This window comes from Bidens hawaiensis, unplaced genomic scaffold, assembly GCF_021521415.1.
Source record: "Bidens hawaiensis isolate Kalapana, Puna unplaced genomic scaffold, B.hawaiensis_p1.1 tig00018026_1, whole genome shotgun sequence".
Taxonomy (NCBI): Eukaryota; Viridiplantae; Streptophyta; class Magnoliopsida; order Asterales; family Asteraceae; genus Bidens; species Bidens hawaiensis.
In genome coordinates, this window is record NW_027492718.1 from 289938 (window position 1) to 311047 (window position 21110).

Here is a 21110-nt window from a genome sequence, read left to right on the forward strand (position 1 = left end):
ATTAAACATTACACCCACAGTACACAATAACCCGCAACTCATCCAAGACTCATACACATACCATACATTCATGTGAAAGTACATCCACAACCACTAACATCTATGAATAACCCTCATTTATTAGGAACTAGACAACCAAAACATGAATTGTAAATAACTTCTAACACCACCAAACACCACTCAGTACATGCATTAACATTAAAACAAAACTCAACCTATAAAAACCTACGGTATTTGCAAAAATTTAATTTAGACAACATGTATGTTCTTCATTAACAAAGACTCCACATCTTACTGAAACCTAACTGTACCTACACAAATTCGTCATAAACCATTCACAACGTAACAAAAATCGACCTTTTTCAGTCTTTTTATAACAAGGCAACGAAATTTCATGAGTGTGTTAACCAAATATCAATGAAACCTAACTGTTCCTACAGCCTACACAGACCAACCCAACCACATCTGCTCTGTAAGAAAAATCAATCAAAAAACCATCAATTACTTCATGTAGCACGCAGATTGCAACTTCTAAAGAACTATATTACACAAGACACAACATAAATTAGCCAACATACCTTCAATTTCTTGTCTGCGGTTTCAGTTTCTGTCGCACCTCGCACAACACCAGTTAAACCCTAAAACCCCAATTTGTACATAACATGGACTTTTGATTGCTTCTTATAGTTACACAAACTGAATCAATCGCCTTAAAATTTATCGATTGTGTGTATCACATCACCAACTCTAAGAGGATTTCGTGGCACATGTATCCAGGGGCCGTTTACGATTGAAACCAGGGATAGTTAATACACAACTTATTTTAAGCTACACATAAAAGACCATCCTGCCCTTTTCTTCCAGAAAACTAGTGTTAAATGTTCAAAGAATTTACAAAACTACCATTGTGTACTATTGACCATTGATTTTTATAATAAACGATTGAGTTTCACTTCTCGCACTTCTCGCATGAACCATCCCATATATATATATATATATATATATATATATATATATAGGGTTGGTATCATTTAAGAACTCTAAAAAAGTTAAGAACTCATAAAAACCAAACGTTTTTATCATCTTTTATATATAAATTTTTGATTACATATATTAATCACAAGTTTACATATGTGTAAAATTTTTGTACTAACAAATTTACATATGTGTTAAAAAACATAAACATGTATAAAAACTAATTTTCAAAATTGTAATCGTAAATATAGATACTAAAAATGATAAAACTACACTCAAATAACACTAACATGCAAAATTTTTAATAAAAAACGTTAGTTTTCAAGAGTTCCTTTAAGTTCTTAAATAATTTAAAGGTTCTGTAATGATACTCATTATATATATAGGGAGGGGTTATTCTAAAAAGATGAGAGTGTCTAAAAAGTGTAGGAAGATATCTGGAGCATTGGATCTTAGTAATCAACGGTTAAGATGGAAAGATTAGATAATTGAGAGTGTGTTTTATTTTAAAGGTATATAAAGATGTGTTAAAGGGCATAATCATCTCATGTGTTATATTATATATGAAAATATTTATTAAATAATTAATTATCATATTTTTATCCAAATTTAACATGAATACATACTATAAATAACCATTGTTGAATTACCAGAAAAACACACTAGAACACCAAAAACACATAACGTAAATCTTGCTGAATTACAGTGTGTTATAAAACATAACACCAAAGTTTAGTCCAAATTTACAAAAAAACACCAAGAACATCACGAACAAAAACACACCATATTATATCTATGATTATCATATTTTAATCTAAAGTTAAAACAAAACACCAAGAACATCATAATCTATTTTACAATGTGTTTAAAATACAACACCAAATTCTCATCGAAATTTAAAACACAACACCAAGAACATTAAGAACAAAAACACATTATGTTGAACATGATGTACAAAAACACAATAAGTGAATACACATCATACTAAAACATCAACTATAAACACTAAAAACACACCAATCATTAAATATTAAAACCAATCATCTATAATTAATTTCATATAAACATCATAACTAACATTCATGAACAAAAACACTACATATAAACAAAGATTTAAAACACATTCAATCGTATGAAAAAACCATTTCCGATCGTATGAACAGAGACATTGTGACGGAGTTTTTTTTTATTTTATTAAGAAATACATTTTATGTTTTAATTACATGAATACAATTCAAATCTTGGCCACAAATCGTCACACACTGATTTGCTTTTTCTAATTATAAAATACAACTTTTCTTTTAATAAAATAAGAATACAATACAAATTAATCTTCAACTATGAACACCTCCATCATATTTCTTTTACCTTCTAACGCCATAACTACCGACTGGTTTTTCCGATCTTTTGACATGCGATTTTCATAAAGATCTCATCTTCTCCAAAAGGATGTATTAGCCTCCGATATGTATTTCCGGCAAGAAGAAAAAGGAATTGATTATTGCAAACAGAGCCGAAGATCAGCGGCGGTGACCTGGGTGGCACTATCCCGACATGCTATAGTGTTGTACATCGGCTGATCGAAGAACAGAAAATGACATGACTATGCGAGGGTTGATACAGTGGTGGCTTCTGGACAAAGCCAAACGCCGAACGTCGGTGATTGTTTCAAAATAAACTGAGAAAACGAAAGGGATGTTGTGAGTCAACTATTTGATGTCGATGATCTTCATAAAACATAAACAATTTGTGTGTGACAAAATAATGAATGGAAATTTTTTAAATAAACAAATCCCAGCAAAATTTCAAATTATATATTCCAAAATTAAAACATTTCATCATTGACCATCAAATGGTTCAAATCATTTTCTACACTTCTTATGAAACATTGTCTTTTTATTATAACCTTGCTCTCTCTCTCTATATATATATAATTAATAAATAAATAAATAAAATATAATTCAAGCAAAACGAACTGAGCAAAGCTTTGCTCGTGTTTGGCTTGTTTTAAAACCGAACCGGGTAGAACTGCTCATTTCCAATCTGAGCCAAAATCGAACTCACATTTTTCAAGTAATTTTCGAGCAAGTACAGTTTTAAAAGTATTGTTTACAACATCTTACTCAAAATAAGTTTTGAGAGTCAAATCACAGAGAAAATATGGGACATAATTTCAGTAAATAATAAATGGCATTCAACGAAAACATTAATCACAGAAAGTTACAATTTCACATACTTCTTTTTTTCTGGTAGTTGTAACTGGTTTTCATTCATCATCATCTTCTTCTTCTTCTTCTTCTTCTTCATCCTGTCTCCCATAGGTCTTTCCTACATTACACACATTATTCTCTCCTAAATTCCCTCTTATCACTCTTATCCAGCTTCAGGTATGTATATATGTATTTATATGTATGCCCATCAATTTCACTTCATTCACTTCAATAATAATAATAATAATTATTATTCAGATCTTATTCAATTTACGTCTGATCCCGACATGGGTTTTGTACATTATCACCAGTCGATGTATAAAAATTGAATCTTTATCTGCTACAGTGTTCAATTGTTGTGAAATTGGAGGAATTAGGAGTATACACATATAAACAAACAGGGGTTTTGAATTTTTTATATTTGGGGATTGTGTTAATGGCCACTCCAGGCGGACCTAGACCCAGCAATGTTCCCCCTAGTTTTAACCCGAATTCGATTGCTGATAATATGCAAAACCTCCAAATTAATCGCCCTAATCCTGGTGCCAGACCGAGAGGTCCAGTTCCTCCGTTTGGTCAGCAACCGTTCCCTTCATCCGCCCCGTTTATGGGTACTAGTCGCCCCGGACCTCCACCGCCTGGTGCGGTTCCCAGAGGTGCAATGCTGCCTCCACAAGGTACATTGCCTCCTTTCGTGGCTCCTAACCGAGCTCCCGGTGGTGGTGGCCCGCCTGGTAGTAATCCGCCTCCTCCGCTTGCTGCAAGGTCAATGGGTACCGGACCTTTGACTTCTTCGGCGACTAGTGCACCACCTGGTCCTCGTCCTGGTCCGTTTGCGGGTCCGCCTGTGCCGCCAGTTAATCCAGGTGGTGGTCCGGTTAGTAACGGTCCTCCAATGTTTGGACCGGGTGGTATGCAAGGTGGTCAGACCTTCTGCTGGACCTCCACCCTTTTTGGGACAGCCACCATCTTTTTCTGGAAGTGTGCCGGACCAACCGCCAAGAGGGCCAGCGCCACTAGAACCCCCGTTTTCAGCTCCACCAAGAGGACCGCCGACGTTTTCGGCTCAGGGTCAAGGAGTGCCTCAACCACAAGCTTCTCCTTTTGGAGCTCAACCGTGGCAAATGCAAGCTCGACAAGTAAGTTTATTGTTTAAGATTTTATAGTTATGTTTTGTTGCAACTTACTTAATGCTACACTTTAACTGTTCTACCATCGTAAATGCCTATGCGTGACTCATTAGAAAGATTACCTCCAACTTGTAAGAAATGCCTTGTGATCATAAGTTTAGAAAAGAAGCTTGATTCCTGTGTAGTTTTGTTAAATTTCTTGACTAAAAATAAGTGGACAATGCATCGATGTTTAATGCTTACATGTCCAGTTAAGTGGCGTAAGTAGAACACTAGTTTTTGTTTGCTAGGGATTTATGAATGTGGATATTAAGAAAGTGTTTATAACTTAATTCGGAGAAGATTTTAAATAGTTTATTTTTCCTTTCAGTCTTTTACTTTACATCATATATTGGAAAAATATTAGGCAAATATCAACACTAAAAAGTAAAAACCTAGGCTCCAGCCACCAGGATCACCTAGGTCCGTTTACTTAAAGTCCTAAACACATCAAACTATTGAAGACCATAATTTTGAAAGCTTTGATTTGCATACGATTATTGTTAATTGGGGACTACGCTACACTAGAAACACATTACACTTTCAGCCTTTTATTTTTTGCTAACAGAATAAAGTGAAATTGTGGAATGGAGAAACTAATCAACTATATGTTTTTAACATCTATATTTTGGTAAGCATTTTATAGACACTTCGTGTATAAGGTGTTTGTTGTTCACACAAAAACAATATAGATAAACATTTTTTCGAACTATGTGCAGAATAAAAAAGAACGGTTTAAAATTGGCAAGTGTGATAGGATATTTCATTAACAGTGTGCTAGTTTCTTTTTGGCAATTGATAGTATTAAGATTATTTGGATAGAGATAATTAACACTTGGTGTGAAGACTTTAAATGACTGCTGTCATAAGCTCATCAAATACACATTACATTAGAGTGTTAGACTATTAGATGCTCTTATGTTGAAAAATATTTACTTTTCACTGTGATGCTAGTTATGTGTTCATTCTTTGATTTGTATATTGAGTTATGAATTGATAAAATGTATTAGAATGTACCACCGCCACCAATCCTTGGTTCTGGTCAACCACCAAGAATGTATGGCATGCAACCACCACTTCCTAATCAACAAGCTATGGCTACAATATCACCCGCCATGGGTGCTGGCGGCTCTGCAGTTACAGGACCATCAAAGATCGACCCTAGCCAAATTCCCCGACCTATTCCCAGTCCCTCGGTTCTTCTTCACGAAACTCGCCAGGGCAACCAAGCAATTCCTCCACCGGTATTTAAGTTTTAATACTCTTATAACAATTCATCTGCATGCTTTACTTGCATAAAAAAAAATTCTTGACTTTTGCTTTATTTTGAAGCCTGCGACAAGTGAGTTTATTGTAAGGGATACTGGAAACTGCAGTCCACGGTACATGAGGTGTACCATCAACCAGGTAATCTACACTTCCTCGTTTATACTTTTTGTTTTGAGGATGCTGTTGCTTAGTTTAATTGGGACCGTTGTGTTGTGTCAGGTTCCTTGTACTTCAGATCTTTTGACCACTTCCGGGATGCAATTGGCTTTGTTGGTCCAGCCCTTGGCTCTACCTCATCCATCTGAGGAGCCCATACAAGTAATGCATAAATCCTTTTTGTAGTACTTTTATCATATTATAATATTTCTTAAATTCTAAATGTTAATATTCGCAGATAGTGGATTTTGGTGAAGGTGGTCCTGTTCGTTGTTCCCGTTGCAAAGGCTACATCAATCCGTTCATGAAGTTTGTTGACCAAGGAAGGCGGTTTATCTGCAACTTCTGTGGTGAGTATTGGTATTTTCAGTTGACCGACCGTTGACCATCATATAATCAAGTGTATGTAGGTTTTCACATCCTTTTTTTGCAGGTTTCACAGATGAAACTCCCCGTGAATATCAATGCAATCTAGGTCCAGATGGCAGAAGGAGAGATGCTGATGAGAGACCTGAGCTATGTAGAGGCACAGTTGAATTTGTCGCCACAAGGGAATTTATGGTTCGGATTACTACTTGTTTATGAATAAAATATATGCCTACATGTATATATATTGGATTAGTTTTAACTGTAACTCTATTCCTTGTATGTTGCCAGGTGCGTGATCCGATGCTGGCTGTATTCTTCTTTCTCATTGATGTATCAATGAACGCCGTACAAACTGGCGCAACAGCTGGAGCTTGCAGTGCTATCAGCCGGGCTATTGCAGATCTTCCTGTAAGTTTATGTTCATTGCAACATGCTCAAGTTTTTAAAAAATTAGTATTATTTTTATAATAGTTTATATATTTGACTTATAATAATCTGATTGGCGCAGGAGGGTTCTCAGACGATGGTGGGAATTGCTACATTTGACTCCACCATCCATTTTTACAACCTGAAACGGGCATTGCAGCAGGTAACAGGTTTATCGTTTTGAACAAATTACAATAAGTATAAAAGGAAAAAAATTGTTTGATTAACTAGTAATATTATGGTGTTGCAGCCGTTGATGCTCATAGTTCCAGATGTACAAGATGTTTACACTCCTCTTCAAACTGATGTTATTGTTCAGCTTTCTGAGGTTTCCGATGCAAAAATCTCTACATATTTATGATCTTTTTAGTTGATAAAATGTTTGGAAGTAATATCGAGTGTAATGTATGTTTGAGGTTGCAGTGTCGTCAGCATCTACATCTACTCCTGGAAAGCATCCCAACTATGTTTCAGAATAATAAAACAGCTGATTCAGCTTTTGGGGCTGGAATAAAGGTATTAGTTTTTGTTTAATTGACACTATTATCCTTGAAAAGAAACACTAGATTTTTGTTGACGTTGTCAAATAACCTTTACTTCCATGTCACTCAGGCTGCGTTTTTGGCAATGAAGAACACTGGAGGCAAGCTTTTGGTATTCCAATCAGGTAAGCTCATAACTTTCTAGTTAAGAATTTGTATTCCATATGTATGATACTATATTAAATGTGTATTCTTCTCTAATCACTGTTTAATACTTTAGTCTTGCCTTCTGTTGGTATCGCCGCTCTTTCTGCTAGAGAAGCTGAAGGAAGATCTAATATATCTGCAGGAGAAAAGGTATATAAATATGTCCAGTTTTTTTAAAATACCCTCTTGTGCTGATATTTCAGGTTTAATTTTTTATTATTCTTATATTTCAGGAACCTCATAAACTACTTCAACCAGTAGACAATACTTTAAAGACAATGGCTATTGAATTTGCGGAGTACCAGGTAAAGCTCCCCTAACTTGCTTCTTTTATTAAAAAATAATATTTTTTTTCTCTTTAATACTTATTTTCACTAATTTTAGGTCTCTGTTGATGTATTTCTTACTACCCAAAGTTATGTGGACATTGCTTCCATATCTGTCATTTCAAGGACGACTGGAGGACAGGTGGTCATTAGTAAAATATTGTCAACTGTTAATTTTTTATTTGCATGCTAATACTAATTTACTAATTTTTTATTCACACTTTTTCCAGGTGTATTATTATCACCCTTTTTCTGCTCTTTCAGACCCTGCAAAACTTTACAATGATCTTCGATGGAATGTCACGAGGCCTCAAGGGTTTGAAGCAGTGATGCGTGTTAGGTGCAGCCAGGTCAGCCTTCACTTCATCTATAATTACCATTTGATTTTATTTATTTTAGTCACTAAAAGTGGTTATATATTTTTGTTTTCATTAATTTCAGGGTCTTCAAGTTCAAGAATATTCTGGAAACTTCTGTAAGCGCATTCCAACGGATGTGGACCTACCTGCGGTTCGTTTAACGTTCACTACTGAACAGTTTCATTTCTTAAATCATTATTAGATTTTAAACGAACCTTTTTTCTTTCTCAGATCGATTGTGACAAATCCATCATGGTTACTCTGAAACATGATGACAAATTGCAAGATGGTACCGAATGTTCTTTTCAGGTATGCATTTATTATTTAATGACCTACTAAACTTCATTTTGACTAAAAAATTTTTGTATAGTATGTTTAAATAATTAACTGTTTATATTGTTTAGTGTGCACTTCTTTATACTACTGTATACGGGCAAAGAAGAATACGCGTGTCTACCATATCCTTACCATGCACAACTATGCTCAGTAATCTCTTCCGTGCAGCTGACTTGGATACACAGTTTTCATGTTTTCTGAAACAAGGTAATTGATTCTCACAAATCTTTATTGTTTATCATAGTATCTATAGCCCTGCTTGCGGTGCGCACATATGATGTATATATGTGTGAACCCTCGGGTGGGCAAAAGTGAAATTGCACTAATTTTGACGTTATTTTACTAATCTCGTGAAAATAACGTTAAAAGTGACGGACGGTTAATCAGGCATCATGTAGTGGCGTTGATAGCTGAAAGATAAGGGTACATGCACCGATCAGCCGGTGTCCCGATGATTGAGTGCTATGTGCCTTATGTCCAAGGCTTGATGCAAAACTACTATCGAGCCGGGGGTCTCACCGGAAGCAGCCTCTCTATCCCTATGGGGTAGAGGTAAGGCTGCCTACATCTTACCCTCCTCAGACCCTACCATAGCTTTGCTATTGGTGGGATATACTGAGTACGATGATGATGATGATGATGATGATGATGATGATGATGATGATGATGAGAGGTAAAGTATCTATAAATTTTTATATGCTACAGCTGCAAATGAAATTATTACAAGCCCATTATTACATGTAAGAGAACAAGTGACAAATCTTTGCATCAGCATTCTTCATTCGTATCGCAAATTTTGTGCTACCGTTTCATCATCAGGACAACTTATTCTTCCGGAAGCACTTAAATTGTTGCCTTTGTACACTCTTGGTATGTTTTTTTCTTTTTTTCTTTCTTTTTTTTTATCATAGTTTTACACTTACTTTTACTCATATTTGATCGTTATTTTGGATCGGTTGATGATTAATCTCAATTTTGGGTCTACTTTAGCTTTAATTAAAAGTATTGGATTGAGAACTGATGCACGGATAGATGATCGATCATTTTGGATCAACTATGTTTTCCCTCTGTCTGCACAGCTGGCAATTCCACTTGTGTACCCTAGGATGATAAGCATTCATGATCTTGAGTTAAAGGTAAACGTAGAGGTTTTGTTTTGTTTTCATTCCTCTGTACGGTGACTTACTACTATGTTTACTGTTTCTGAGGTTACAGGAAACAGAGGGATCTGCTATTCCAGCTGTTATTCCTCTATCAAGTGAACAAGTGAATGAAAGCGGAATCTATCTTCTTGAAAACGGTGAGGACTGCTTAATTTATATAGGAAGCACTGCAGATCCTGATACCATGAGGCAACTGTTTGGCATTTCTTCTGTTGACGCAATTCCTAGTCAGGTACGACCAATTTTACTTGACGGATTGGGCCAGGTCGGTTTCGGTTGTAGGCTATCTCAAACTCAAACAGTCAACAATAAAATACCTAGAAGAGAAGGTTAATTAGGTTGAAAGTCACCCAAAGTACATTTTTAATACATATAAGCTCCTTAATCATTCTTTTATAAAAAAGGGCCAAATTGGTTTCACTTCACCCGAAGGATAGCAATAATGTTATTTTTATATTATGTTCAGTTTGTATTGCAACAATATGACAATCCTTCATCCAAGAAGCTAAATGAGGTCATAAATGAGATCAGGAGCCAAAGATGCAATTACCTTCGGTAAGCTTGATACATGTTCCATTTCTTTTAATATTTTGGATCGGTTTTCTTATCATGTTCACGCATTTTGTCTTGACGTTTTTTATATTTCTTGCAGCTTAAAATTATGCAAGAAAGGAGACCCATCAGGTAACATAAATCAAGCTGTTTTCACCTCTTTTATGGGTTTTTCTTCGCACATTCTTATGATATGTTTGAAATCTCTCATGTTTGCAAGAATGATTAAATTTTACAATAAAAGGTCTAATATGAGTACGTCATATTGTTTTGGGTTTCAGGAGGTCTATTTTCTCATACATGGTGGAAGACAAGGCTCCAAGTGGTCTGTCCTATGTGGAGTTCCTGGTGCATGTTCACCGGCAAATTCAAAGCAAAATGGCTTAATAGATTATTGTTTCATTTACAACATGTGATTGATGATAATGATGATGATAGCAGTCTTTTTGTTGAAACTTAGTTGAGCAAAAGTTTGGAAATCATAGTCCTTTCTTGTAATGTTGCATAATTAGTTTGGTATAAATAGGGTATACAATTCAGTACCAAAATCCATATCCAGAACCGAGTTTTTACTATCCAAAGCCGTTTGGAAACTAACTACTCAAGATATCCCAACCACAATGCGTGTTTAATCAATGGTCCAAAAAAATAGAAATTCATAGAGAACTTATTTGCAATATAGACTTTTTTTTTCATTGATATTAAAAACAAACATTAAATGGCAATAAAGCCTTACAACTAATAAGCCACCACCCTTCATCAATCAACTGTAAGTTTGTGTTCATTGCAGCATGCTCAAGTTATTGAAAATTAGTATTATTATTATATATATTACCTTTTTTTAATAGTTTATATATTTGACTTATAATAATCTGATTGGTGCAGGAGAGTTGCTTCATGTATCAACGGCTGCAACAGGAATTATGATGCTCATAGTTCTGATGTACAAGATGTTTACACTCCTCTTCTAGTTGATCTCTGCATCTTTATGATGTTTTTTAGTTGATAAAATGTTTGGAAGTAATCATGAGTGTAACGTACGTTTGAGGTTGCAGTGTAGTCAGCATCTAGATCTACTCCTGGAAAGCTTTTGGTATTGAAGAAATGGTGTGGTTGAAACAGATATGAGAAGGATAATTAGTGACTCGTCGATTAAAAACCGACTCAATATATAGGCCATGTACGGTTGCACACCTTGCACAAGTTCCGGCAGTGGATCCTGTATAACCCACAACAATTTCGTCATGTTACTTGTTACTAATATATTACCATAATAGTTATTTGATTAATTTTCACAAGTATTAACATTACTTCTCTTTACTATTGACCTAGAAACATTAATATATAGTGTACATAATCTACTATAATTAACAGCAAATGTTGTTAACAAATAAACAGATTATATGTGATTTTCCTCCCTTCTTTCGAAATCGTTGATTTTGTTGTCGGTTTTGATATCTCGTATTGACGTTCTTTCTTTTTCATGAACGACTAAAATTTTGCATCTTATAGGGTTTGAACTCGAGACCTCCTATTTCACCTTAACCACCTTATCAACCCGCCAAAGTGTGGAACGGCCGTATTGACGTCCTTTCACTTTTAACCTTTTAGTTGCACACTTTGGTTTGGGCCTTGGGACTGTATAAGTATAGTTCAACACTACATGTATAAATCTTTACATAATAAATTATTGAAATTGAAAATCGCAATAGTGAAAACACTAATTAAGCAATAAGTGTTAACATCCATTGATTTTGTTGTTGTTGCCGTTTTAGTCATTTAATGTAATTTAAAATATTAAATTGTAAAAAAAAAAAAAAAGTTATATGAGTGCTAATAAAGTTATTACTTTAACCTTTAGTTGGATTAGGGAGTAATCTTTGAAATTGGTCTATCTAGATAAGATTGACCGACCAGCAAATTTCTTTGTGTATGATTGTAGTTTCACTTTTCCACCATTACCTTTTGGATGATAGTTGAAATGGGATTCTCAATTAAAAAAAAGTTAATTGCCCCATTTTATAAATTAACAAATATTTGTTTAAACTGAATTTGATGTTAGGTTTGTTTTTTCTTATAATAACGCATTTGAATTGCAATCAATATCCTATTTCGTAAACGCGACTCACAAACTTTTAGATTATGTAATGTGAAATACCGAAACCGATGAGGCCGGAACTGATAGGTACCGATCGACTAATATTCAATGAGTGCATTTTAAAGTTCATAATATATTAAAGTTAACACCAAAACCCTATCTCCAAAATTACCTATCTAAACACATCAAAAACCAACTCTTAATCAACTTCTTTCCTCCTATAGTAGAATACATGGAGGATTATCCCTACACATAAAAAAACCCCTAACGACAACAACTAGCTCTAGTTCATAGATCTGAACCATGAGAAGGCCTGTAAAAGGAATCATCGTCGCTGAAAAACATACGGATACCAAAAACCTAACCATTGGACTTGCAGACAGATCTGAAGAGGAGTGGAGGTAATGGAATTCAAGACCTACCCAAATGACATAAGATACCAACATACACGAACCAAATGCAATAACTGAAACCTTAGATCCTTTGATATCCTTGTGCAGTATCATATAAGCGATTTGAACAAAAATCGCAGCCCAGCCTTGTTTTAAGGACTTCACCACATTTTGCCAGATTTTCAAGTAATCCTGGTTGTGTTTACGGGTGAAATGGCTCGTGGAGAGTGTGAGGCTCTTGGCATGTTGTTAGGCCATTCGTAATGGGGCGAATTTGGGCGAATTAGGGGGGGGGGGGCACGGCATCCTGGGCGATAAGGGGCGGGAGGATTTTGTCGCCGGAGGAGGAAGAAATGAATATTATTATTATATTAGTATGTGTGTGTTATATAGATACATATATATACATACATAATATATATACATATATATGTTACTATTTGTAGCCCCTACACCATTACACCCCAAAAACAAAAACCTATCCTTTACTGACTGGACGCCACATGACGCAAAACACCCTATTTTATAATCCCACCGCAACACATAGCCTTAAGAGGTACAAAGGAAGTGGAAATGAATTGAAGGTGGATTGAATGCATGTTAAATTTATAATAGATTCTAGGGAGGAGATAAGATCATGGAGGAGGCTGTAGGGTCTTGGCCGTTGATTACATTTCAAATCTAACGGCTCATATTGATAATCCATCTTACATAGAATCCACCAATGAGAAATAAGTAACATAACAAAAAATAAATTAAAAAATAACATATATTGCACTTGTTTTCCCGTCCAATATTTTCTAAAATACTTCAAAAAGAAAATAAATGTTTTTGAAAACTGTTTATTTTCTTAATTTAAATATTTCGTTACAAAACCAATTCAAAACAAAGTTCATATAAATAAAACTTTTAACTCAAAAAATAACCGTAAAATACATTAATAAACATCATACGTGAATCATACATTACACATAACAAGGATCGAGCCAAATAAGAAGTCTATACTTTGTATATGAAATTAATCAATTACAAAAATGTAAATAAACCAACATTGGATTTGTATGATACAAAATTGGTTGATTAACGAATCATCGTTTACTGTGTTACATGTTATAATTTTACCCGCTAGGTTAAAAGCCATTTTAAAAATATGTGGGCCGCAAAAAATATACCAAAAATATCTTTGTTATAAAACCAAATTGCCGCTTTAAACCGATATTTAAAAAAAACAGGGGGTACGATATTCTAACAAACCGCCTAAAAATATCGGGCTATAAATACCAGTTGTCTTACCAAAATCCGGTATAATCGGTTTAACCCTAATTTGTATTTGATCCAAATCCTAAACTTTTATGCATCAATGCTTCTTCTCATATATGTATTATTATATAATACAATTACAAAGTTTGGTGCTGCAAATTCCCGCTGCAACACCTTATTGGTCATTTTTAGATTTTAAAGTTTGGTGCCGCATAGCTTGACAAGTAAGTTTGTTGTTTAAGATTTTAAGGTTATCTTGTTTTGTTGTAAGTTAATTGATGCTAAACTTTAGCTGCCATTAATTATCATATTGAAAGGTGATGTGTAATGCCTGTGTGACTCATTAGAAACGTTACCTCCCACTTGTACGAAATGCCATGTGAGCATAAGTTGAGAAAAGAAGCTTGATTCCTGTGTAGTTTCGTTAAATTCTTGATTTTTTTTAAAGTAGACAATGCATACATGTCGAGTTAAGTGGCGTTGGCTAATTGGAGTCTTATGAGGAGTTGAGGACGTTTAATGCGTAATGTCTAGGGATGAGTAGAACACTAGTTTTTGTTTGCTAGGGATTTATGAATGTGGATATTGAGAAAGTGTTTATAACTTAATTGATAGAAGATTTTAAATAGTTCAAAAATTATTTCAGTCTTTACATTATGTTGAAAAAGACCAGACAAGCATCAACACTAAAAAAACAAACATTAAACTAACTCTTAATCAACTTTCCTCAAGAACCATGTTATGGAGATCTGTGGTAGAATACATGGACAAGCATCCCTAAAAATAAAAAAACCCCTACACACGCTATCAAGGCCAAAGCTAAATTTGGATTATAGAAGACCCACAATAGCAAACACCGTGCCTCCAAAGCATATGGATACCATAAATCTAACAATAGCATGTGTAGACGTAATTGTTGAATAATGGATATAATGATATTCGAGACCTAACCAGATGACGTATCATACAAACATGCTTGTACCAAACATAAGGATTGAAAGCTCATACCCTTTTTCAGTGTGATGCACTTGCATGTATGAGAGTAGAACCATTATTGCTGCTCGGGCTTGTTTTAAAGACTTAAATATGTCTCCCATACCTTGAGGTAGTCTTGGTGATGTTTGATGGGGAAACGACTCTGGGAGAATGGGGGCTCTTGGCATTCTTATGAAGTTGCATGTAAGCAATTAGAACCAAAATTGCTGCTCAGGCTTGTTTCAAAGACTTAACCATGTCTTGCCATAGCTTGAGGTAGTCTTGGTGATGTTTGATGGGGAAATGGATCTAGGAGAATGGGGGCTTTTGGCATGCTAACAAGGATTAGGCTGATAAATTTTGATGTAAGGGGTGTTTGGAACAAAGGAGAGAAAATTTTCATAGGATTAGGTGTCACATTACTAGCTTATACCCCTCTACATCTTTGTGAAGGTGTTTGGAATGCTCTAATTATATGAGATATATCTCTAAATTTTTTTAGAATGTTGTATGTGGTTGTGAGTGATGGAGAGAGAAAATTTCAAAGAGATTGGTAAATTTGAAGGAACACTATTCGTTCTCTATATATTTTTTAATATATTTAAAAGTGGTTGTGCGTGGAAGAGAGAATATTAGTGTTTTTAGTGTAATTATATAGATAGTGCCACACCTGCTAGAGCGAAATGCGGGCACACGACTCTCATGAGTAATCACGGTTATTGATTAACGTAGCGATCCTACATACGATGCGATGCTTGTATATGCCCACATATTTCTTCCTATTTTAATACCCTGAAAAAACATACTTAAAAAGTCAAGATAATATTGGTAAGTTCATATGTTTTACATGCATGATTAAACCCGCTGATTTGAAAATGTTGAGTTTCAATGTTTAAAATATATATGGCAAGTAATGATTTCTCACATATATACTTTCATGATTAAATCATTTATCAAAACCTCATGATTAAATTTTAGGTAAAACACTAAGTTAGAAATATGCTTGACAATATTTGTATACGCACTTAAGAAATTACTTATCAATAAATAAATATATATATATATATATATATATATATATATATATATATATATATACTTTGAATAACATACATATTTTAATAAAACTTTAAGTAAAAGACTTTATACACACTATAAACTTTATAACCTTCATGAGAAAATCGAGTAGCTATATATTTAATATAATTACACTTTTTGGTCATATTAAGTGAAAAATATTTTATGATAACCAAAATAAGTATTTATGTATATATAACTATATATATACTTTTGAATACGTATGTGCCTTGAAAATGTTTAATAAAAATATTTTTTTACTACATATATATTTTAGAGTATATATTTAATCGAATTATTTGTAACTTAAAATAAATACTATACATAATCTAGTTAGGTAGAGAACTCCATATCTAATAAACATAACATTTTAACAAATTATCTTAAATAAAACTTTTATACTATGTTTTTTATCATGAAAAATCTCTCTAAAAGTAATAAGTAACGGTTATATAGATTTAAACGTACATTTAACACTAATAATAACTATTATCTCCATCAGAGTTTATATACTTATTCAAAGATAACACACATCATCATAGTTTTATAACCATATCTAAACTAACATGATGCTAGATTCATACTTTTATAATATATTTTAAGTTACATTTTACATTTGTGTGAGCACTTATAACATAAAATCATAATGAAAGTATATAAATAAAAGATTATGTTAGATATATGCTCACTTCGCCTATGACGGAGTTGAAGAAAAGATACTGAACTTGAGCACTCCAAACAAACTTCTAGTATATTTCACCTTCTTGGACCTTCTTGCTTCATTTTAGTGCCTTGTTTGTTAGGTTGAAAAATGGTTATGATGAGACTGAGTTGTTTTTGGTTTGAATAGGGCAGAGAAGAAAAGTTTGGTGTGCTTGTGCATATATTTGAAAGGGGTGTGAGTTTTCTTCAAATCATATGATGTCTTATATAACCACTCAACCACATTTTCAAACTTAAATGTTAATTTGGTTATGTATGTGCATGAACCGTTGATGTGAATACATGGGAAAGGTGGAGGCATGCTTTGGATAAGGAGAATTGAAATGGTATACACTTAATAACCTTTCCCACTGAGTAGTTTTGTCTTGTATTTTAATTGGTGTAAAGCTATTTTGAGTGTGTTCTTTTGTCTAGTAAAGAAAACTGAATGCATGATGCCAACTCCATTTACCATTTCTGTAATTAATTATGATGATATGTACATGGCTTGTGTCAAAATATTGGTCAATGGAAACCGATCAATAGGTGTTAGTACAACTCCACCTTTCTCCAATATTGTCTATTTTATATCTATTTTTGTGAAAGTATGGACATCACATAAATAATGCATTATCCCCCTTTTATGAAAACAAATATACATGTGTTTTGTTTATTGACAATTTGACATCCCACAAATCGATTCTACATGTATTAAATGTAGCCTAGGTTTGTTTTTGTTAGGCCAAGTATTAGTTTAGGTGCAAATTATCTTAATTTTTATTAGCTATAATCTTATATAACTAAGTTTAGATCTTGTGTTTACTATACTCAAGCTTGTGTAGTAAAATTATTAAGAGGCTATAATTTAACGCTAGATTTACACTCATTTCTAATCGTAATGATGTAACGCTAGATTTACACTCATTTAATGCTAGATAATAATGATGTATATATATATTATCGTTTTTCTTTTGAAATGTTAAAGTATTATCTTACCATATAAAATATAGTATCACCAATCGTCGTGACGTGTGTTTGCGCACGTGACGTGGTAATCCCTATAATCACCTAACGTGTATGATATAAGTGGACACAATTTGTTAGACTTTTGATGATTTAATGAATATGCACCTAGCTAGGGCATTTATGTAATGTAATTATTTCTAATTATTGTTTAAGAATTGTACGGATATTGCGGGTTGTTACAGATAAAGATATAGAAACTACCGGGAATGCTCTATTTAAATTGAATTGATGTTATCTATTTATAATAATAGATCAGGAGGAGGGTGAATTGGACCTTTTGTTCTTGGGCGTTGACTCATTGATGATCCATGTGCAACATAATCCACAAATAAGAATGTTTTTTAATTCAAGTAAAATAAAAAAAAATGAATTAAAAATAACAAAATTTACGCTTTTATTTTCGTCCCATTTTTCTAAAATACTTCAAAACAATTGATTTTGAAAACTTTTTTTTTTAATTCAAAGATTTTGTTTTACAAAACCGATTCAAAACAATTATTATTTATTGAGCTATTATTTTTTTGTAAATAAGTGGTTGTGTTTATTTCGATAGTGGGAGGTAATTTGTGAATCACACAAACTAGTCCGCACACTACTAGTGGTGTTGTGCTTAGTTATATAATCTTTTGTTGAAATGACATTCTATAACCAATTTATTTATAATTAACTATTACTAGTGTGACAACTCACAATACCCGTATAATTTATTAGCGATAATTAAACATTATTATTAACCACGAGCTCCTTAAACGCATACATGTTTATTATTACATTTAAAGTCTAGTAAATTCCATGCATTCATAATTTCATAATATGTACCTTAGATAATTACATGATTACCACGCCATGCTCACAAACACCCGACATAACATTTGGTGATACTTTATTTTGAATAGTAAAATAATTATTTTATATTTCAAAGGAAAAACGACACAATATATTTATATAGATATATATAAATAACGAATCTGAACTGTGTCCGAAGTGTAACGGTACATTATAATTCGGTGAACAAACTTGTGAAAATGGACAAATTTTAGTATTTCACGATTATATATACGTGCAATCCTTAACATAAATATATTAATCTCCTAGTATCTTTGTTTCACGTATGCGGAAATCATAAACACATAATTACACTAGATTGTGACTATTTATGTATATAACATACTATAATTATTACAATTAATACTTTAGAAAACCTAAACTAACTATGCCTACTCTTACCCTAACCATTAATTCACAAATTTCAGCCCATGTGATTCCTTGGCTGACTTTAACGTGACCACACAACCCATTTCCACAGTTGCACCAAATAAGAATAAAAGCTAGGAAAAGTAGTCTGCTAATTTTTTCCTAGATCAAAAGCAACCTTTAATTAGAAGTTAATGCAAACAAATCAAAGCCATGGAAAGTAGATCTCAGGGCTCACCATTCTTACCATCCATATCAAAACCACACACACCAACAACAATCATAAACTTTGGCATCTATATTTTGAACATTAAATAAGAAGGGAAACGTATCTCATCTCAATTATTTTTACTAAACCTACTATCTCCTTCAAATTTCACATTAATACAATTTAACCATTTTTGTTTTACCTTTTACCATTTTGTTATATTTTACCATCATTAGTTTAAAAAACTTTTTTTTCCTATTCTTTTAAAGAAACTTTTTTTATATATATTATAAAACATTTTTATAATTTTTTTAATACAACCCATATGTTTTCTTTTTCTTAAATTATTTTTCTTTTAATTTTTTTATACAGTACGTGCTTTTTAAAAATAACTATAGAGATAGTTTACATTAAAAATTGATTTCCTTTATTTTGCTTCATACACATGTACTTAGAGCCGAGGGTCTCTCTGGAAGCCACCTCTTCATTCCTTTGGATGGAGGTACGGTGTGCCTACATCCCACCCTCCCCAGACCCTACTTATAGCTTTGCTGTCGGTGGGATTTTACTGGGCATGATTGATTGATTGATTGATTGATTGATAGTTTACATTAAAAAATGTTGCGACAAAACACATCAAATGCATTACATGTTCTGATAATTTTTGGAATACAAACATAAATACATGATAACATCTCGATCGACCTGTAGCTTCAGTTGAAACTATGCAAGTACTTGATGAATTTGAACCTCTTCCACATAATTGAAAGCATTTAAACACAAGTTGCTTGGCGTTAAAAGATTTAATATGTGTAAAATCAAGGAAAATTCAAATTCATGAAACAAACTGACACAATTGTTAAATGACCTATTTTCACCCGAACCAAATACATATGTTTTTATAATGACTCGTTTTAACACAAACCAAATCTTTGCCTTCTTTATATGACCTGTTTAACCTGAACCAAACCATTGCCTTTTATAATAGATTTTCATCATTTAAGGTATTATTTTAACATAAAAATAATATGTGAACTGTCCAAGCCCATTTGGGTAGCAAAAACCCGTGTTCGCACTATTAAACGCGTTAAACATGTAGTTAAACGTAACGTAAGCTAATGCAAATATTCATGCCGACCACATTGTTTGACCAAAGTAAATTGTTTTAGACTCATTTTTATGTAAAAGGTCGTATAATAATTACTTTTTAGTTTTTACTGCTTCTTTTAGTTGCAAAAACCCACAAATATCTTTAGGAATCCAACTAAAAAATAACCTCAAGTGAATTACAAAAAAAGTCAAAGGTCTTTACTTTCATATTAATAATCAAAGTATCTTCAATGTATATAGGTTTGCCATAACCTGAGGTCCTGAACATTAATTGATCAGCTTCTGATGAAAATGAACTAAAATATACAATGCCGAGTCTTTGACCTTGCACATATATATGTGAAAACTGCAGGGTTGTTATGCCGAATAATACTTTAAATTTGGATATTATAATATGGCATCTCGTATGCCTCGTGATATGAAGTTTTGTATGTAAAGCTTGAGTCATCACGAGAACGCCTCTTGACCACGGTTACCATTTGCATTAGCCGAACCAATGCTTGCACAACTTTAGACATGGGAGGCCAGAATTGTTGTTCATGTTGTACGTATACAAAACCAAAAACATCCTCTTATTTTCCCCCTCAATTTTTCGTGCAAGTATTAATAAATTTAAAACGTAAAAACAAAATTTTGAGAAATTTACCCGAAAGAGCAACGATGTTAGGAAAGTGAGATAAAGACTTAGCGGGATACCTTTTCAATCAACCATTTGGCCAAGGAATAAATATCATGGAGAGTTGGGGGAATGCCCATCTTACAAGTGATTGTTCATATCTTACTCTTGAACTAAATACATACATACCACGAAATAAATTAATTTCTAAAATTAGTTAAATATTATAAAAATATGGTTAATGTAGCAATACCTACAACCAAATGAGCCAACCAACTTTGTTTCACCTATACAATTTTTAACAAATTTTGAATCAAATTTCAACCTCACTACTCAAATTAGGTCTCGACAATATATATGTATAAGCAGTTAACATATATATCTACTTTGAATAACATACACATTTTATATATATCTACTTTGAATAATATACATATTTTTATGAAAGTTTAA

General features: G+C 33.2%; 1 pseudogene across 1 annotated transcript; it reads left to right on the top strand.

The window, feature by feature from the left end:
• Positions 1-3601: 3601 nt before the first annotated feature.
• LOC143555216 (protein transport protein SEC24 C-like) lies at positions 3602-10442 on the top strand (annotated as a pseudogene). Its single transcript, XR_013139165.1, has 24 exons — positions 3602-4324; positions 5365-5598; positions 5687-5761; positions 5843-5941; positions 6018-6129; positions 6213-6340; positions 6437-6556; positions 6657-6737; positions 6825-6902; positions 6998-7090; positions 7187-7241; positions 7337-7413; positions 7497-7568; positions 7648-7731; positions 7820-7939; positions 8031-8099; positions 8180-8257; positions 8353-8491; positions 8990-9154; positions 9275-9420; positions 9500-9679; positions 9914-10002; positions 10100-10131; positions 10244-10442. The product of XR_013139165.1 is annotated as a protein transport protein SEC24 C-like (transcript).
• Positions 10443-21110: the final 10668 nt, after the last annotated feature.